The following is a 22,034-nucleotide window of genomic DNA, read 5'->3' on the forward strand; positions in this document are numbered from 1 at the left end:
CATACTTCATTGCCTGGTGTCATCTAGATCATGGACTTTGGAGTTGAATAAACTTGGGGTTGCCTGTTGGTTGCACCATATACTAACTATGTCACCTTAATCAAGTTTACTGCCTCTAAACTTCTGCCTGCTTCTAGCTAATTCTGTGTTCCGTGGCTGAGTAGATCACCTACCCTATCTGACTTTAGTTTTCTTACTTTTAAAACAATAGATTTAATTCAGATAGGTCACCTCTAGGTCTTTTACAGCTCTAAAAAGTGCTTCTATGGATCCTGAAGCACAGATCTGATTTAGACATTGCCTGCCCAAAATTCTTCTGTAGATTCTAAAACCAAACTCAGCCTCAGCACTAAAAAACCTACCCTGATTGAGCTTGGCCTACCTTTCCAGTGTTGTTTCCTTCCATGTCTTAGTCAAATGAATTTACTTGCTGACTCATTATTTCCTACCTCTGCATGTGCACATTAATGGTATTTCTACTTGAAATAGCCATATCATTTAGCAATTACTGAACATGACCATGGGGTAAGCACTGTATTTCATACTAGGGGATATGAATAAGAAACTATCCATCCCTACCTTCAAGGATCTTAGTGTCTGCCAGTAAGAGACAAATATGAAAATGTATAAGTGCATTAAAGTGTTAATGATGCTGTGGGTAGAGTATGTGTAAGCTATAGTGGGACCCAATGAAAAGTGGTGATCGATTCTACTTAGATGTTAAGTAGGGAAAATTGAAGAGGCTTCCCAATGTGCTTCAGTATGAGCTTGGCACACAGTTTTACTTTTTTTTATTATCCTTTATTATTTAACCTTTCTAGAGTTGATATCAAAGTTTTACTAGCTCTGTGGAACAATCTGGCTAGCTTTTTCCTTTTCTCCTCTCTGTAACAGTACCAAAAGGAATTGATACTTGAAAGTTTGGTAAAACTTATCTGTAAAACTTCCTGGGTGTGATATCTTTCAAGGAGGGTAGATTTTTTTTGTTATTGATTCCATTTTTAAAGGGTTTTTTTCCCTTTTGTTTCCATAATTGGTGTTTCTAGAAAATTATTCATTTTATGTATTTGAATATGTTTTCATAAAGTTGTATGCAAATTTGTACATGATTCTTTATTCACCACTGATTGTATAATTTCCTCCCTTTTGATCTTATTAAGATATATAATTCATTTTTTGTCACGAGCTTTTGTTTTAGGAATTGGCCCTTTCAGTTATTCTATCTACTGGTAAAATTTGTAAAGATTTCTTTTTTAGAGCTTCATGTGAAATTCATTATGCAAAATGTATAATCTTGTAGAAGAAATGTCTAGGGCACTAATTGTTTTTCTTCTGTGTGTGTGAAGCCATAATCTTTAAATATGAAGTAGAGAATTTTTTTTAGAATATCAGGAACCGAAAGCACCAGTTTATTAAAGTAGTATTCAGGCATATTCCTTTAATTTTTTTTTTCAGTAGCAGCCAAGGGACTTCTTGGACTAATCATCAGAATAAAGATAGAATATGCTCTTAAACCCTAAAATTCAAACTAAAAAATTAGCAGCCTTGTAGAGAAGAAATTTAATCATTGGATCTATTGAACTATAGAATTTTTAAAAAGCATTTATCATCTAGGTTCAATCAGAAAAGATAATAGCTTTTATTTGGACAATGGCAGGATCCTAGAGCAGTAGTTCCTAGCTTTGACAACACATTAAAATCACCTACGGGGCTTTTAAAAGAGGCCCACCCAGACCAGTTACATCAGAATCTCTGGAGGGGAGGGAGTATCAGTATCTTTTATGGGTTCCCTAGGCGATTCTCATGTGCATCCAAGTTGAGAAACACTGCTATACAGCAAACTTAAAAAATGTTTCTAAGCCATCTTTTTTACATAACAGACCATGAAAAGGATAAAGCCCATATACTGAACCAAATGAGAGTTTTAACAGTAGATTCTAAGTAGAAAATTGGCTTACCAAGCAGCTAAAAACAAAACAAAACAAAACAAACAAAGGAAACACAGAAATACCCTCTCTGTGACTGAATTATGTGACTTTCAGAGGAGAAACATTTTAAAATTATTTTATGGATATTAGAAAACTGCTGGTCTAATTTCACACCACAGAACTCTAAGCAAGAGTCCATATCTTTTTTTTTTTTTTTTTTTTAAGATGAGTCTCGCTTTGTCTCCAGGCTGGATCTCAAGATCTTGGCTCGCTGCAATCTCTGCCTCCCAGGTTCAAGTGATTATCCTGCCTCAGCCTCCCAAGTAGCTGAGACTACAGGCATGCACCACCACGCCCAGCTAATTTTTGTATTTTTAGTAGAGGCAGGGTTTCAACATGTTGGCCAGGATGGTCTCGATCTCTTGACCTCGTGATCTGCCTGCCTTGGCCTCCCAAAGTGCTGGGATTACAGGTGTGAGCCACTGTGCCCAGGCCAACAGTCCATATCTTAATTAGAAGAACACAACAGAGAGAATTATGTAGTTTAAGAAAAACTTCTTTTGAAAAATATACAGTAAATAGTACAGAAAAAAATTTTATCAGTAAATTCATTTAAAATATTAATATATCTTAATGTTCTATATGTAGATTATCACATATAACATGGTAGTTGTTTTCATTTGAATTTCCACATACTCTTTTTGTTTTATTTTTCAACTTATTTTAGAATTGGGAGGTACTTGTGCAGGCTTGTTACAAAGGTATATTGCAGGTGGCTGTGGTTTGGGGTATGATTGAAACCATCACCCAGGTACTGAGCATAGTACCCAGTAGGTAGTTTTTAGTCCTTGTCCTCCTACCTCTCTCCCTGCTCTATTAGTCCCCACTGTGTATTGTTCCCCTCTTTATATCCGTGTATAACCAGTGTTTAGCTCCCACTTATAAGTGAGAACTGTTGTATTTACTTTTCTGTCCCTGCATTAATTCACTTAGGATAATGGCCTCCAGCTGTATCCCTGTTGCTGCAAAGGACATACTTTCGTTCTTTTTTATGGCTGCATTGTATTTCATGGTGTGTGTGTGTGTGTGTGTGTGTGTGTATCACATTTTCTTTAGACAGTCCACCATTTGATGGGCACCTGGGTGGATTCCATGATTTTGCTATTGTGAATAGCACTGCAATGAATTTACAGGTGCTTATGTCCTTTTGGTAGAATGATTTATTTTCTTTTTGGTGTATACCCAGTAATAGGATGGCTGGGTCGAATGGTAGTTCAACTCTTAGTTCTTTGAGAAATTTCCAGACTGCACTCCACAGTGGCTGGACTAATTTACATACCCACCAACAGTGTGTAAGTATCCCCTTTTTTCTGCAGCGTCACCAATTTCTGGTATTTTTTGACTTTTTAATGAAAGCCATTCTAACTGGTGTTAGATGGTATCTCATTTTGGTTTTGATTTCCATTTCTCTGATGATTAGTGATTATGAGCATTCTTTCATATGTTTGTTGGTGATTTGTATGTCTTTTGAGAAATTCATTTCCTTTGCCTACTTTTTATAGAGGTTTTTTGCTTTTTGATTTGTTTATGTTCCTTATAGATAGTATGTATTACACGTTTGTTGTATGCACAGTTTACAAATATTTTCTCTCATTCTGTAGGTTGTCTGTTTACTCTTTTTATAGTTTCTCTTGCTGTGTAGAAGCTCTTTAGTTTAATTAGGCCCCACTTAATTTGTGTTTTTCTTGCATTTGCTTTTGAGGACTTTACCATAAATTCTTTGCTAAGACTGATATTGAGAAGGGTATTTTCCTAGGTTTCCTTGTCGTATATTTATAGTTTGAGGTCTTACATTTAAGTTTTTAAAATGAATTAATTTTTGTTTAATTTAATTTTATCATGAATTAATTTTTATTTATGCTGATAGGTAGGGTTCCAGTTTCATTCTTCTGCACATGAATAGCCAGCTATCCTAACACTATTTATTGAATAGAGAGTATTTTCCCCATTGCTTATTTTTGTCAAGTTTATTGAAGATCAAGATGGTTGTAGGTGTGTGACTTTTTTTCTGGGTTCTCTATTCTGTTCCATCTCTAGGTTGCTTTGGGAATTATGGCCATTTTAACAAGAATGATTCTTCCAATTTCTGAGCATGTAATGTTTTTCCATTTATTTGTGTTGTCTCTGATTTCTTTCAACAGGATTTTGTAGTTCTTATTGCAGATATCTTTTACCTCCCTAGTTAGCTGTCTTCCTAGGCATTTTATTCTTTTTGTGGCTATTGTGAATGGGATTGCATTCTTGATTTGGACATTATTGGTGTAGAAAAATCTTGCATGATTACCCTGGCAAGGACTTCCAGTACTATATTGAATAGGAATGGTGAGAGTGGGCATCCTTGTCCTGTCCCAGTTTTCAAGGAGAATGCTCCCAACTTTTGCTCATTCAGTATGATATTGGCTGTGGGTTTGAAATAGATGGCTTTTATTATGTTGACGTATGTTCCTTCGACACCTATTTTGTTGGGGGTTGTTAAAGGATGTTGGATTTTACCGGAAGCCTTTTCTGCATCTATTGAGATAATCGTGTGGTTTTTGTCTTCAGTTCTATTTATGTGATAAATCACATTTATTGATTTGTGTATGTTGAACCAATCTTGCATCCCATGGATAAAACCTACTTGATTGTGGTGAATTAACTTTTTGATGTGCTGCTGGATTTGGTTTGCTAGGGTTTTGTTGAAGATTTTTACATCTATGTTCATCAGGGATATTGGCCTGAAGTTTTCTTTTTTTGTTGTGTCTCTGCCAGATTTTGGTATTGGGATGATGCTGGCTTCATGGAATGAGTTAGGGAGGAGTCCCTCCTCCTCGATTTTTTTTTTGAATAGTTTCAGTAGGATTGGTACCAGTTCTTCTTTTTACGTCTGGTAGAATTCGGCTGTGAACCCATCTGGTCCAGGGCTCTTTTTGGTTGGTAGGATTTTTATTACTGATTCAATTTCGGAATTCATTATTGGTCTGTTCAGGTTTTCACTTTCTTCCTGGTTCAATCTTGGTGGGGGGTTGTGTGTTTCCAGGAATGTATCTATTTCCTATAGATTTTCTAAGTTTTGTGCATGGTGATGTTCATAATAGTCTCTAAGGATCTTTTGCATTCCTGTGGAATCAGTTGTAACGTCATCTTCATCATTTCTGATTGTGCTTATTTGGATCTTCTTTCTGTCTTTGTTAATCTAGCTAGCACTCTATTAATCTTGTTTATTCTCTCAGAAAACAACTTTTGGTCTCATTGATCTTTTGTATGGATTTTTGTGTTTCAATTTTGTTTGGTTCTCTGATTTTGGCTATTTCTTTTCTACTGCTACCTTTGGGGTTCATTTGTTATTTTTTTCCTAGTTCCTCTAGGTGCAATGTTAAATTGTTAATTTGAGAGCTTTCTAACTTCTTGATGTAGGCATTTACTGTGGTAAATTTTCCTCTTAACACTCCTTTCACCCAGAGATTTTGTATGTCCTGTCTCTGTTTTCATTAATTTTAAGAATTTGAAAATTTCTGCCTTAATTTCATTGTTTACTCAACAGTCATTCAGGAATAAGTTGTTTAATTTCCATGTAATTTTGTGGTTTTGGGAGAACTTTTGGTATTGATTTCTATTTTTATTGCAATGTAGTCCAAGGGTATAGTTGGTATGATTTTGATGTTTTTAAATTTATTGAGACTTGCTTTATGGCCAAGGAGGTTGTCAGTTTTTGAGCGTGTCCCTTGTGCAGATGTGCAGATGAGAAGAATGTATATTCTGTGGTTATTGGGTGGAGTATTCTCTTACGTGTCTATCAGGTCCAATTGGTCAAGTGTCGCAATTTAGTCCAGAACTTCATTTTCAGTTTTCTGCCTTGATGATCTGTCACGTGCTATCAGTGGGTTGTTGAAGTCTCTCTCTATTATTGTGTGGCTAAGTCTTTCACATAGGTCAAGAAGAACTTGTTTTATGAATGTGGGTGCTCCAGTGTTGGGTGCATATATATTTAGGATAGTTAGATCTTCTTGTTGAATTGAATCTTTTTTTATTATGTAATACCCTTCTTTATCCTCGACTATTGTTAAAGTCTGTTTTATCTGATGATGAGAATAGTGGCCCCCGCTCTTTTTTGATTTCTATCTGCATGATAGATCTTTCTCCATCCCTTAGTTTGAGCTTGTGGATGTTGTTAAATGTGACTTGGCTCTCTTAAAGACAATAGACACTTGGACCTTGTCTTATTCAACTTGCAACTCCATGACTTTTAAGTGGGATGTCAGGACCATTTACATTCAAAGTTAATACTGATATGTGAGATTTTGATGCTGTCATTGTGTTACTAGCTGATTGTTTTGTAGATGATGTGTAGTTGCTTTATAGTATTTGTGGGCTATGTGCTTACTTGTGTTTTTGTGGTAGCAGGTATTGTTCTTTTGTTTCCAGGTTTAGCACTCTCTTAAGGACCACTTGTAAGACTGGTGTACTGGTAATGAATTCCTTTAGCATTACCTGTTTGAAAAGGATTTTATTTCTTCTTCACTTATGAAGCTTAGTTTGGCGAGATATGAAATTCTTGGCTGGAATTTCTTTTCTTTAAAGATACTGAAAATACGTGCCCCCCCCCTTTTTTTTGAGACAGAGTCTCACTCTGTCACCCAGGTTGGAGGGCAGTGGTGTGATCTCGGCTCACTGCAACCTCCGCCTCCGGGTTCAAGCGATTCCCCTGCCTCAGCCTCCTGAGTAGCTGGGACTACAGGTGTGCACCACCATGCCCAGCTATTTTTTGTATTTTTTAGTAGAAACGGGGTTTTATCATATTGGCCAGGCTAGTCTCGAACCCCTGACCTCATGATCCGCCTGCCTTGGCCTCCCAAGAGTGCTGGGATTACAGGCGTGAGCCACCATGTCCGGCCACCTTTTTTGCCTTTTAAGTTTCTGCTGAGAGGTCTGCTGCTAGCCTGATGTAGTTCCCTTTGTAAGTGACCTGACCCTTCTGTGTAGTTCCCTTTAAGATTTTTTCTTTGAGGTTGACTTTGGGCAATCTGAAAAGTATGTGCCTTGGGAATGGTTGTCTTTTATAGTATCTTGCATGGGTTCTCTGTATTTCTTGAATTTGCATATCAGTCTCTCTAGGAAGATTGGGAATGTTTTCTTGGACTGTATTCTTAAATATGTTTTCCAAGTTGCTTACTCTGTCTTCTTCCCTTTCAGAAATGCCAGTGAGTCATAAGTTTGGTTTCTTTACGTAATCCCATATTTTGCAGAGGTTTTACTCATTTTTAAAAATTCTTTAAAAAATTTTTGTCTTACTGAGTTGATTTGAAGAACTGGTCTTTGAGTTCTGAGATTCCTTTCCTAGTTTAGTCTATTATGTTGTTAATGCTTCCAACTATATTTTGAAATTCTTGTAGTGAATTTTTCAGTTTCAGAAGTTGAGTTTGGTTGTTTCTTAAAATGGGTATTTCATCTTTCTACTCTTGAATCATTTTACTGGATTCACTGCGTTCTGTTGGGTTTCAGCTTTCTGCTGAATCTTGATGAGCTTCATTGCCACTCAGATTCTGAATTCTATGTCTGCCATTTCTGTCGCTTCAATCTGGTAAAGAACCATTGCTAGGGAGCTAGTGCACTTGTTTGGAGGTAAGGGGACACTCAGACTTTTTTTTTTTTTTTTTTTTGAGACGGAGTCTTGCTCTGTCGCCCGGGCTGAAGTGCAGTGGCCGGATCTCAGCTCACTGCAAGCTCCGCCTCCCGGGTTTATGCCATTCTCCTGCCTCAGCCTCCCAAGTAGCTGGGACTACAGGCGCCAGCCACCTCGCCCGGCTAGCTTTTTGTATTTTTTAGTAGAGACGGGGTTTCACCGTGTTAGCCAGGATGGTCTCGAACTCCTGACCTCGTGATCCGCCCGTCTCAGCCTCCCAAAGTGCTGGGATTACAGGCTTGAGCCACCGCGCCCGGCCTGACACTCAGACTTTTGAATCACCAAAGTTCTTATGCGGATCCTTTCTCATCTGAGCGGGCTAGTATTCTTTTGTGTTTTTGGATTTGCTGTCGTTGAATGGTGCTTGTTTTTATATAATTTGTTTCCCTTGAGCTTTTAACTGTGGTGCAAGTTGAGTATAGTCAATAGGCTTTGTTTCTGGATGCTTTCAGAAGGTCTAGCATCTGCAGAGGATCTTCATTTGTGGCTAGATTCTTGCCCTCGGTTTCACAAGCTATGTATACTGGAAGAGTATTTTTGGTGTTGTAATTTAGGCTGCAATCCAGTAGATGGCGCTTAAGAGTAATGACTGGCAGATAAGTTCTTAGCCACGTGGCTCCTGTGTTTCAGCACCTTCGCAGCATCTCTCTGTGGTGTAGGGGAAAAGATAACCCTCTCACCAGATCCATTCCCGGGCCTTAGGGGATCCCCCTCTGATCACTCGCACCGCGCTCAATACCTTTGTTAGGTGCTCTAGGCCTCAGACTTTCTTAGATAGGGGCTGTGGCTGGCAGGCTATACCCTTCCCAGATAATCCTGTGGAGGGAGGCATGCCCCAGGCCCACACCAGCCCACGAATACCCATGTTTCACTCTTCTGAGTGTTCTGAAAGTGGGAACTCTTCCCCCGCTTACATGCTGGCCACAGATCTCAGCTTGGCTCCCCGATCTGTGTGCTGTAACCCTGGGGGATTGGGACTGGGCCTGCAGCTTTGCTCTCTGGCCCCTGGTTTGGGTGCCGGCCCTCCTGGGGCAGTCAAAGTGCTCTAAGGCCACCAGCAAAACACTCAGGCTGGGCAGTGGAAGCTGTGCTATGTACACACTCTTGCAAGAGTGGCCAAACAGGGGCCTTGGGAGGGGCTGGTGGACAGAGAGGGTATGAAGAACAGTGATGCCTCAGTCCTATGAGAAAGACAGTCCTCTTCTCTCCTGGCTCAGTGGTCAATTGGGAATAGAACTACTTGGAGGAAAATGGAGAACCTATGACCACATTTTGCTGCAGCCGCCCCACTTACAATAGCTGACACATGCCCCCCCAACCCCTGCACCCCCACACACACTGCGCGCCTCCCTGGGCTCCATGCTGGCTGAATCTCTGTCTCTGCTTACACTCTGGGCAGATACCCCTGCCAATTCAAACATGTATGGGGGTTGTGGGATCTCTTGTAGCTAGGATCCCAGAGGTAAGCGGCAAGAGAGCCGTTCCCCTGCCATCACTTCACACACCCTTTCCTTAGGAGATGTTCAGGGCCAGGATCTAGTCCTGGTGCTCAGCAATCCCGTGCAGGGTTCCTAGCTTCCTCCATCTTCAGCTTCGTGTCTGTATCCCTCTCTATTGAATGTCAGTGTTTTTTCTCTGAAGATCTGTTCCAAGTACCTCGGCTTACTCAATATTTTGGTCTCTCTTAGTGGTAGCGGTACGTACTGGCTGTGTCTAGTTGGCCATCTTGTCCCTCATTAATCTCCACATACTTTTAATATTTCTTTTTGGAAAGTTATTACCATCCTCCTAGAACTAGCATTTTATTCATTTGCTTTGTCACATAATTCATTTGTCAACAAATACCTTTAGCTTGAACCAACTTTTATCAGTAATGTGAACCAGTATCAATCATGTGATGACAATCTATTCTGCCCTTACTTTAGTATCTAAGCAAGTAGTTTAACTTTTCAGATGTAGAGACTTGATAATGCTTTCTGAGTATGGTGGTAATTTCATGATCTCTTACTCAGAACAGGTCCTTGAATTTGTTTACCAAATTAACCAAAAATATATAAGCAGAGCTATTAAACCTTAAAATATGTTGTCATAAACATTTTAAATATGGTAAAACATAACATCATGGAAACAATTTTCCCATAAGGAGAAAAAACTATTTTTCCAAGGATTTTCAGGAGCAGTAACTGATGGGAAAGTAATAATGTAACCAACTATTAATGTAATTTGATACAGTAGGCATTCCAAAGGCATTTTAAATGCATCCAATTGAAAAGACAAAATACTTAAGAAACCTATCTTCCCCCAAAATGCATATACTGTGTTAGCTTTCAACCAGTGACAAAGATATTCTGCTTTAGGGATGGCAATTTTTAAAGAAACCTCTTTATTATAAAAATAAAGCACACGTAAAACCACACAAAATAAATGCATAGTTTAATGAGCTATTACAAAGGAAACACTCCTGAAACCACCATCCAAGCGAGGAAATAGAACAGTGTAGGCACCCAGAAGTACCTCTATGTGCTCTGTCGTGATCTTAACCTCTTCCCTGTCCCCCAAAGTAACTACTATCATGACTTTTTGTCACTTTTTTGTATACCCATATAGCTTTTATCACCGAGTGTGCATCCCCAGAAACCATAGTTTAGTATTAGCCATTTAAGACATTTTAATGTATATCTTAAATCTCTTTTAATGCACAAGTCCCCCATCCATCCTTTCTTTTTCTGTAAAATTTGTCTGTTGAAGCTGTAGTGTCCCACAGTCTGGATTTTGTTGCTTGCATATTCATGTTTGGTTCAATGTTTCTCTGTTATTTGAAAATTCCTCAAGTTAGTAGTCAGTTTTGGCAAGACTATATGAGATAGTGTGTTTTTCGTCAGGAGGCACATAATTTCATATTTTCTCTCAGTTCTTTCTCTTTTTTGATGTTAGCAGCTATTCGATGTTCAATGCCTAGATCCATTAATTCATTAGGGTTGCAAAATGGTAATATTGTAATTATATTATTTATTTTTCATTGATTACTTGGGATACTTTTATAAAGACACACTTCTACTCAACTCCTATATGTTTCCCAATGGTTGTACTTATATAGGATAAACAGAACAAATGTCTGGTTATTTTCTGTTTACCAGTTTTTGAGATAATGAATTGATTCTCTAGTACTCTCTGAATGTGCCCTGGTAGCGTTTGTTTTTAAAATAGCATTATTAATTCATGATTTTTAATACATTTGATTTGATGGGGTCCTAAATTATAACTGTTATCTTTTGGAAGCTCAGATTGTCCCATCTTAGGCCAGTGGGAGGCTCTTCAGGTTGACTGTTCTTTTTGTATGGCCTCAGCAGTCTTGGGTAGCTTCTTTCTATCTGGTATGACAGTATATTCCTTGTTTATCTTGTATATTTTCTGCCCCACACCTGGAATTAGTAATTTCTCCAAGATAATGTGGTTTCCTTTTTAATGGAAAATGGTATTTTATGCCCAAGTCAGGGTGTTAGGGATATTAGGCTGTTGTTTTTGGGTTGATTGTTGTTTCTATGTTTCTTCAGTAGAAAGAGTTGGAGATTTTATATATATACATATTCGTAATGAGTCCATGCCAATACTTACAACTCAGATTCAGGACTACAGAGTTTTTAGTTTAACCTCTTCTGTATTACATTTATATCTCCTTCTTTCTGTATCAAAAGTCCTAGTTTGTAGGGACACAGGATGAATAAGAATGTCCTATAATTTCTCACTTACTTTGACTCACAGTACACACTTAACAGTCTCAGGATAATCATGTTAATACTACCACTACATATCATGTTCTCTTTCTTTTAATCTTCATCTAGTTGTCCGTGGGTTTTGGGTTTTGCCCTTTAGTTTAACTGTCTGTTTTATGTGGGGACTTACAGAAATTAAAAATCTGTGGTACTCCCCGTGACAGCTCTCCAGGATTAGAGATGCCATGTTCATGGTAATGATGAACACCTTTAGTTTGAACCAACTTTTTGTGAAAGCTTAAGGCCTGTATTTAGATTCACATTTTTGCATGTAGATGTCCAGTTGTTCCAGCACTATTTCTTTAAAAGACTATCCTTTCTCCATTGAATTGCCTTTGCTACTTTGTCAAATATCAGTTGATTATATTTGTGTGGGTCTATTTCTGGTCTTTCTGTTCTGTCCCATTGATCTATTTGCCTGTTTTTAAAATGAAATAAAGTTTTTAATATATTGTGTTGACTGTTACAACAAGTAGTTCTGTGGATTGGAAGATTTTATTAATATAAACATAATTTGTAACTTTCACATACCCAAAAATATGCATAAAGAAATGCTTTTACTAGTAAATATGTATGTTTTTCTAAACTTTTCTTTTTATGCTTGTAAGACATTTATATATTTATCCTGTATATAGATGACAGATTTCATTGAAAACTATTACAAATAAGAGGGGCATCCATTTGAAAACAATTGCTATTATTTTGTTTTTAATTGATAATTTGAATAAGTAAAGATGTAGAGCAATAGGGAAGTCTCATTCACTATTATTGTAGAGTAAATTAGTAAACTCTAAGGCGAGCAATTTAGCAATAGGTAATATAATTGAAGGTGAGTATCCTACACTAAGAAAAACTGGCCCATGTGCACAAAGAGGCATGTACAATAGTGTTCATAGCATCATTGTAATAGTAAAAATACATTAGAAACAACTTAAATGTCTACCAACAGGAAAATGAAAACATCTTGTGGTGAATTCAGAGGGTGGAATGCTCTATGGAGTTTAAATGACTGAACTAGGGCTATGTGATCATGTGAAATCTGAAAAGAATAAGTTGAGCAAAAAGAAATTACAGTATGACAAAATACAATAACATTTGCATAAAATTTTAAAACATTCAGGATAATGCTATAACACATTGTTCTTGATTGATGATGAAGTAGTAGTATACATAGGATTAAATACCAAATTCATAATAGTGTTGCATCTGGGGAAGGAGGCAAGGGAATGGGATTTGGCAGGCCTTAAATTTATCTATGACATTCTTTCTTTCTTTTTTTTTTTTTTTCTTTTTTTGAGATGGAGTTTCGCTCCTGTTGCCCAGGCTGGAATGCAATGGTGCCATGTTGGCTCACCACAACCTCTGCCTCCCAGGTTCAATGATTCTCCTGCCTCAGCCTCCCAAGTAGCTGGGATTACAGGCATGCACTGCCTTGCCTGGCTAATTTTGTATTTTTAGTAGAGACGGGGTGTCTCTATGTTGGTCAGGCTGGTTTCGAACCCCTGACCTCAGGTGATCCGCCCACCTTGGCCTCCCAAAGTGTTGGGATTACAGGTGTGAGCCACCGCACCTGGCCAATATTTATTTCTTTAAAAGAAATGAAGCAAAAGGATAGTATTTCATGAAACTGGTTTTCACATTTATCATATTATTCTAATTTTGTGTGTTTTTTGAATCCGTCATGGTAAAAAAGTAAAAATAAAGTGTGCCTTTGATCTCCTGTTTCTAAAAATTTCTACAAAGTAAGGAGGGAAGTAAAGATTTCAGAAAAAAATTCTGCTGATAAGCTAAGAACTTTTGATTGCTGCATAATATTGTAAATGATTGTAATAGCAAAAAATAATCGAAACATTAAATGTTTACCTACAGGAAAATGAAACATCTTGGTTACTTGATGGCGCTTACTGGTGAAAGTTTTCAGTTCCAGAAAAGGCCACTCTAAGTAATTTTTTTCCTGATTTATGTATCGGGTGACCTTAAAAGGATTATAATAGATATGTTCCATACCTGAAACATGAAACATGAGGATCTTAAGCCTATCTCTGACTATTGTTTTTCTGCTGTTTGTGTTTTCGTGATTTTAAATATCTTCCAGAGATTGGCATTAATCATATTGACTGATTATTTTTCTTCCATCTTTGATGGCATTTGGATCAATTCTATCTACATTTTTCAAATGTAGCTTTTTAAAAATTAAAATGAATCATTTCAGTGAGGTATTTTTCAGCAGGTTTCAACCTTAAATAAGACAATGTATGACTGATTTATAGCTGGCTAAAACAATCACTTTAAGATACACTAGGCGGGAACAAGATGGCAGCCCCCATACCTCAAGGGTTGTCTCATTTATCGAGGGTTTTGGGCTGGTGGTCTCGGCAGCCAGTTCTGGTGACTCAGTCCTCAGCTATAGTTCCAGTAAGAACTGAAAAACGTTTCACACCTCCTGTTTGTCAACGTAAATTTAAAACAGAAAAAGAGTTTATGGAACATGCCCGGAAAGCAGGATTGGTTATTCCTCCAGAAAAATCAGACCGTTCTATACATCTGGCCTGTACAGCTGGTATATTTGATGCCTATGTTCCTCCTGAGGGTGATGCACGCATATCATCTCTTTCAAAGGAGGGACTGATACAGAGAACTGAGCGAATGAAGAAGACTGTGGCATCGCAAATGTCAATCCGGAGGATAAAAGACTATGATGCCAATTTTAAAATAAAGGACTTCCCTGAAAAAGCTAAGGATATCTTTATTGAAGCTCACCTTTGTCTCAACAACTCAGACCATGACCGACTTCATACCTTGGTAACTGAACACTGTTTTCCAGACATGACCTGGGACATCAAATATAAGACCGTCCGCTGGAGCTTCGTGGAATCTTTAGAGCCCTCCCATGTTGTTCAAGTTCGCTGTTCAAGTATGATGAACCAGGGCAACGTGTACGGCCAGGTCACTGTACGCATGCACACCCGGCAGACTCTGGCCATCTATGACCGGTTTGGCCGGTTGATGTATGGACAGGAAGATGTACCCAAGGATGTCCTGGAGTATGTTGTATTCGAAAAGCAGTTGACAAACCCATATGGAAGCTGGAGCATAGCAAGATCGTTCCCCCATGGGCACCCCCTAAGCAGCCCATCCTTAAGACGGTGATGATCCCTGGCCCTCAGCTGAAACCAGAAGAAGAATATGAAGAGGCACAAAGAGAGGCCCAGAAGCCTCAGCTAACCTGATGACAAAAATGACTTCTGGGGTGAAGCCTGGGTGATGAGGCTGCTGGAAGCTTTGAAGTCTCCCATTCCCATCATGCTATAGAAAGAACTACCTTTGTTCTCTCCCATCCTGCTCAGGTCTTTTCAGTAGTCTCATCCTCAGCAACCATGGCTGATGGCTGGGCCCTAGCAGGTGGCAGGTATAACATGGCCATGTACACTCTTCTTTTTTAAATTTTATGTCTAGCTTCTGAGTCTAGATGAAAGACAGTATGTTTCAGAGAACACTGGATACCAGTTTTTTCCACAGCAGGGACTGTGAGAGAGAACCAGCAGCATCCTCTTTGTAATCACAGGGCAGGGATCAGAGTTTGAAATAAAACGCTGTCAGAGTGTTGGTAAAATTTTGGTGAGTTCTGTACATTTCCCCTGGTTCAGGCTGGGCATAGACCAGCCTTCAAATGGCAGAAGTGGAAGATAAACCTGCTTGTGAGTGATGTGACTTTAAGGAAATCCAGACTGGGAAAGAATACTTAGTGTTTATAAGATACTTAAGAGACCCTTTTTCATTTACTGACTCACTGATGAATCAGCATTTGTATTTTATGGAAAAATACAAATCCAAAAAAAAAAAAATACACTAAAGGGGCTGGGCGCAGTGGCTCATGCCTGTAATCCCAGCACTTTGGGAGGCCAAGGTGGGTGGATCACGAGGTCAGGAGTTCAAGACCAGCCTGGCCAAGATGGTGAAACCCCATCTCTACTAGAAATACAAAAATTAGCCGGGCATGCTGGCAGGTTCCTGTAATCCCAGCTACTCGGGAGGCTGAGACAGAGAATTGCATGAACCTGGGAGGTGGAGGTTGCAGTAAGCCGAGATTGCGCCACTGCACGCCAGCCTGGATGACAGAGTGAGACTCCATCTCAAAAAACAAAAACAAAAAAACAAAAGATACACTAACGAATAAACTACTACTTTGTTCATCTTTGAAACTGGGAAATCCCAGGACTTTTAGGGACTCTTTATCTTTTCTACTCTTTCTTAGTTGGAATTTTTCAGTTCTTATCATTTCTTTCTTTACCACACATTTTCTTTAAAAGCAAAAAGAACAAGAAAAACAATACACTGGACATTGGCCATCCATTTCTTCTGTAACAGTCTTCCCTCCCTGGCCATTTTTAACACTGTGGTTTAGCTAACATACTGCCTGTGTTTCTGTGCTTTTCTTCTTTGTACTACCCTATTGCCTTAGAATTAAAGCAGAGATATTTTTCTTTAGATTTTTAGACTTTCATCAGACTTTTCACCTCATAAAAGTTTTTTCTTCATCGCTTAATTATCTGTACTGTTTTTCCCCTTCTCATTGTTTGCCTTTTCACCATGCCTTTGTTAGAACTTTTTACCCTGTTTGTTATCACAGGCATTCCCTTTTGAATTCTAATGACCAGTTCCTGAAATCTCTGACATATATTTTAAGAATCTTTAGTTATTAGATTTCAGAATTCACCAGGTCTAGGAAGTACCTGAAGACAGGATTAAGACCAAGAACCCAGTAAGTGAAGGAATTCTTGATCCTGAAGTTTGTTGATAACAATAAGCATGCCTCATGGAAGATGGGAGTAGACTTCAAATTAATCTTGATAGATTACACTAATGTCACTAACCACTACCCTGTCTTTTTGGATTCTTCTGTCTCCTTTTTACTTTTCTTCAGGGCATTGTCATTTAACATTTCTCCCTTCATTACATGCCATATATTTTGTTCTTTTTTCTTAGCATCATATCTTGGACTTGGTCATCTCTTGACTAGTAATTCAACCTAAGCTGATTTTGGGAGAAAAACCAGCTGCATGAATATAGGATGAGAGATGTCTTAGTATGGACAAGTTTGGATTTTTAAAAGTCTGTTTTTTTTTCTAGGTATTTTCAATAACTACATAATTCTATTTGGTGTTTGCACCTTCTTATTTGCACGGATCTGTGAACAGAACATCTTATAGGTAGAAAATACATTAACATATTTTTGTCTTTATATAGTTCTTTAGTCAATAGAGTACACTCTAATAACTTTAAAGCTGCTAAAATGCAGATATTTGCACTTCATCATCTTGGTCTATCACATTAGCATTTTCCTAGAAGAACTGAATGAAATTTTCTTCTACTGATTGCCTTATTTTATCTGAGCCCATTTTTATTAATGATTGTCCATTTCTCCCTACTTTTTAAATACAAAATGTCTTACTTCAAAATTCTAATTGAAATTCCAATCTACTTTTTCTTTCAATTAAAAATATTAATATAACATTTAATGTTGTTTCACTCTGCTTGATTGACTTAAACTTTTGCACTAAGGGTCTGTGCTGTGTGAATCACATTACTTATAAACATTTCCCTGTGCAGATTTGTTGTCTCTACATGCTTATTCTTGTTTCTTGTTTATTATAGTACGTGATACCTTTATCATAGCAGTATACAAATTTATTATTTTCATAGACATTATTTTCATTATTTCATAGACATAGAAACAGAAATGTTTCATTCTAATAATATTGGTTATCTTTAAAAATCACGTAGGTATGAATAAAAGTAATTTAAAATTATGAAATTAAATATGAAATGTATATTTTATTTGAAATGTATTCCATCAATAGTGTTTATTGGGCCACTACCATATGCCAACTACAGGGTTAAATTTCATAAATCAATTACATGAGTTTAATATTAACTTTCAGGTGACATCCTCTCTATGTTTAAAACAGTTTGCACTATATAAACATCAGCCATAAATTCTAAATAACCAAATATGGATTTTATTTAGTGTCCGTGTTTTTCATTATTTTTGTTCTTTCATTCTGCTATTCTTGCCACATAATCCTGGGCTTTCTCATTAGAAACAACAATAACAGCTGCTATTTACTGAGTGCTCCTCTGTCCCCTGCATTTAGTTACATTATTTTTAATTTGTGCAGTAATCCTGTAACACAAGTGAATAAATCCTTATTTTACAGATGAGAAAACTGCAGTTCTAAGAGGTGATCTTGCTCAAGATCCCAGCATTCTCTATTGTCAAAACAAGGGATCAGGCCCTGTTATTTGCCTTTTTAACTGTACAGTGTTGCCTGTGGCTATTAAACAGGGTCAGGTCCAACTCAGAATTATATTCTGAACCCAGGTATTTAAACTACTTTAAACATAAAAGTATTTTGGGCCAGGCACGGTGGCCCACACCTGCAATCCCAGCACTTTGGGAGGCCAAGGTGGTTGGATCACGAGGTCAGGAGTTCGAGACCAGCCTGGCTAACATGGTGAAAATCCGTCTCTACTAAAAATACAAAAATTAGCTGGACATGGTAGCAGGGGCCTGGAATCCCAGCTACTCGGGAGGCTGAGACATGAGAATCGTTTGAACCCGGGAGGCAGAGGTTGCAGTGAGCCGAGATTGTACCATTGCACTCCAGCCTGGGTGACGGTGAAACTCTGTCTCAAAAAAAAAAAAAAAAAAAGTATTTTGGGTGTTAATGCTAATGTCATATCATTATAAGGGTCATATAAACTTGACCCTGTTTGTTCTTGACATTCTACTACCTTCAAAAGATTCCAGCCAAGTGTGGTGGCTTGCGCCTGTAATCCCAGCACTTTGGGAGGCCGAGGCAGGTGGATCACTTGAGGTCGGGAGTTCGAGACCAGCTGGGTCAACATGGCAAAACCCTGTCTCTATTAAAAATACAAAAATTAGCTGGGTGTGGTAGTGTGCACCTGTAATCCCATCTACTCGGGAGGCTGAGGCAGGAGAATCACTTGAACCCGGGAAGCGGAGGTTGCAGTGAATCGAGATTGTACCACTGCACTCCAGCCTGGTGACACAGCAAGACTCTGTCTCAAAATAAAAAAAAAAAAAAGAAAAAAAGGAAGAAAAGGTTCCATGCAACAGCATAGGAGAAACTTGGTTTTCCTTTTTATCTTCTATATAAACAGATGCAAAACTAGCAATAATGTTTTGTATTTGTATAATTCTTGTTTTGAGGAAATAATTTAGTTTTTATTTGGTTCATTTTAGAAATTTTTTTCATTTACATTTACAAAGCATTATCTTTATTTTTAGTGCAAATCAATCAATGAAAGAATGAAGCATCTTTATGAGAAGTCAGCCTATTAAGAACTTGCCCTTCCAAACTTTTTCAACCATTCAGAGCAAAGTTACCTATATTATTAGCTACTTGACAAAAAGCACAAGCTTTTTTCTTTTTCACTCCAAAGTTAACAGGCTGTACTGTCATTTGCCCTCTCCTCAGTCCTTCACCTTTTTCTCACTCTTCTTTCTTCTGTGGGTCTCCCTCAACCTCACTTAAGGTTCCCAGTGCCCTGTGATTCCCATTTCCTCTTTCTGATTGTATAAAGGAAAAACTGATATAGTCATGTAAACTTACTAGTTACCTATGCTTGACAACATGCAGCATGTCTTGCAGAGATCTTGGTTTTTAGAGTCAGACAGACCTGGATTCAAACTGGAACTCTATCACTTATTAGTGGGGACCAGGTGCAATTTATACCATCTTTCTGACCCTTACTTTCCTTATCTTTAGAATGCAGATTACAATACCTAACTTTGGTGTATTGAAAATATTAAATAAGACAATGCATGAAAAGTCACACAGTGTCCTATTGTCTTGCTTACTACTATTATTGATGAGATTACTCTTTATGGAAACTTATGCACACTCAAGTATTTTGCTTTGTTTTGTTATAGACAGTCTTGCTCTGTCACCCAGCCTGGAGTGCAGTGCCATGATACTAGCTCACTGTAGCCTCAAACTCCTGTGCTCAAGTGATCCTCCCACCTCAGCATCCTGAGTACTAGGATTATAGGCACGTGCCACCATGTCTGGCTAATTTTTTAAATTTTTTTGTAGAGACGAGGTCTTGTTAAGTTGCCCAGGTGGGTCTCAAACCCTTGGGCTCAAGTAATCCTCCCGCCTTGGTGTTACTAAGCACTGGGATTATACTAAAGTACTTTTTTTAATCCTCAAACTTTTATGGTATCTTTATGCTGTGCAAGACATTTTCCACCCTTAAATGGGTGTTACCCATCTATCATTACGTGGACAGTTAGTTGAGAAGACATCAAGTGATCCTCTAGCCTTCACTGGTTTTTAAGGGTAATCTGGGATTGGCAGCTGGGGAAAGGGGGGATATAAGTCCATGGTCTTACTCCCCTTTTTATTATTTTCCCGTAACTTATTGGGGTAAAGGTGATATTTGGTTATATGAGTAAGTTCTTTAGTGAGGATTTGGGAGATTTTGGTGCACACATCACCCAAGCAGTATACACTTCACCATATTTATAGTCTTTTACCCCTTGCCCTCTTCCCACTGTTTCCCCCAAGTCCCCAAAGTCCTTTGTATCATTCTTAGGCCTTTGCATCTTTATAGCTTAGTTCCCACATATCAGTGAGAACATATGATTTTTGGTTTTCCATTCCTGAGTTGCTTCACTTAGAATAATAGTCTCCAGTCTCATCCAGGTCACTGCAAATGCTGTTAATTCATTCCTTTTTATGGCTATGTAGTATTCCTATATATATATATGTATGTGTGTGTATATATGTATGTATGTATGTGTGTGTGTATATCTCACAGTTTCTTTATCCACTTGTTGATTGATGGGCATTTGTGTTTATTCCACAATTTTACAATTGTGAATTGTGTTGCTATAAACATGCCTATGCAAGTATCTTCTTAATATAATGACTTCTTTTCCTCTGGGTAGATACCCAGTAGTGGGATTGCTGGATCAAATGGTATTTCTACTTTTAGTTCTTTGAGGAATCTCCATGCTGTTTTCCATAGTGGCTGTACTAGTTTACATTCCAAACAGCATTGTAGAAGTGTTCTCTGATCACTGCATCCACGCCAACATCTAGTGTTTTTTAAAGTTTTTTATTATGGCCATTCTTGCAGGAGTAAAGTGGTATTGCATTGTGGTTTTGATTTGCATTTCCCTGAACATTAGTGATGTTGAGCATTTTTTCATATGTTTGTTGGCCATTTCCTGTGTCTTCTTTTGAGAATTGTCCATTCCATTCCTGTCCTCAGCCCACTTTTTTAATGGGATTGTCTGTTTTTTCTTATTGATTTGAGTTCACTGTAGATTCTAGATATTAATCCTTGGTCAGATGTACAGATTGTGAAGATTTGCTCCTACTGGGTTGTCTGTTTACTCTGCTGACTGCTCCTTTTGCCTTGCAAAAGCTCTTTAGTTTAATTAAGTCCCAGCTATTTATCTTTGTTTTTTGTTGTTGTTTGTTTTGTTTTGTTTTGTTTTGAGATGGAGTCTCGCTCTGTAGCCCAGGCTCGATCTTGGCTCACTGCAAGCTCCACCTCCCAGGTTCACACCATTCTCCTGCCTCAGCCTCCCAAGTAGCTGGGACTATAGGCGCCCACCAGCACACCTGGCTAATTTTTTTGTATTTTTAGTAGAGACGGGGTTTCAACATGTTAGCCAGGATGGTCTCGATCTACTGACCTCGTGATCCACTCGCATCAGCCTCCCAAAGTGCTGGGATTACAGGCTTGAGCCACTGTGCCTGGCCTTATCTTTGTTTTTATTGCATTTGCTTTTGGGTTCTTGGTCATGAAATCCTTGCCTAAGCCAATGTATAGAGGGGTTTTTCCAATGTTACCTTCTAGAATTTTTATAGTTTCAGGTTTTAACTTTAAGTCCTTAATCCATCTTGAGTTGATTTTTGTATAAGGTGAGAGGTGAGGATCCAGTTTCATTCTTCTACACGTGGCTAGCCAATTATCCCAGCACCATTTATTGAATAGGGTGTCCTTTCACCACTGTATGTTTTTGTATGCTTTGACTAAGATCAGTTGGCTGTTAAGTATTTGAGTTTATTTCTGGATTCTTTATTCTGTTCCACTGGCCTGTGTGCCTATTTTTATACCAGTACCATGCTGTTTTGGTGACTATGGCCTTATAGTATAGTTTGAAATCAAGTAGTGTGATGCCTCCAGATTTGTTCTTTTTGCTTAATCTTGCTTTGGCTATGTGGGTTCTTTTTGGTTCCATATGAATTTTAGAATTGTTTTTCTAATTCCACGAAGAATGATGGTGGTATTTGGATGGGGATTGGATTGAATTTGTAGATTGCTTTTGGCAGTATGGTCATTTTCACAACATTGATTCTACCCAACCATGAGCATGGGATGTGTTTCCATTTGTTTATGTCATCTATGATTTCTTTCAGCAGTGTTTTATAGTTTTCCTTGTAGAGATCTTTTGACTGCTTGGTTAGGTATATTCCTTTATTTATTTATTTATTTATTTTTATTATACTTTAAGTTCTAGGGTACATGTGCATAACGTGCAGGTTTGTTACATATGTATACTTGTGCCAT

At 38.1% G+C, this 22,034-nt stretch overlaps 1 protein-coding gene and 1 pseudogene across 2 annotated transcripts in view; both read left to right on the forward strand.

Moving 5' to 3' along the window:
- Positions 1–22,034, forward strand: part of LOC105513818 (WD repeat-containing and planar cell polarity effector protein fritz homolog) — a gene marked incomplete at its 3' end in the record, with an annotated part of 360,743 nt that overhangs the window by 166,033 nt on the left and 172,676 nt on the right. The gene's annotated exons all lie outside the window — the stretch shown is intronic.
- LOC105513708 lies at positions 13,731–15,265 on the forward strand (annotated as a pseudogene). The gene has a single exon (XR_001002077.1). The product of XR_001002077.1 is annotated as a 39S ribosomal protein L45, mitochondrial pseudogene (transcript).

The sequence above is a fragment of the Colobus angolensis genome, unplaced genomic scaffold (genome assembly GCF_000951035.1).
Source record: "Colobus angolensis palliatus isolate OR3802 unplaced genomic scaffold, Cang.pa_1.0 Scaffold105, whole genome shotgun sequence".
In the NCBI taxonomy this organism is placed as follows: Eukaryota; Metazoa; Chordata; class Mammalia; order Primates; family Cercopithecidae; genus Colobus; species Colobus angolensis.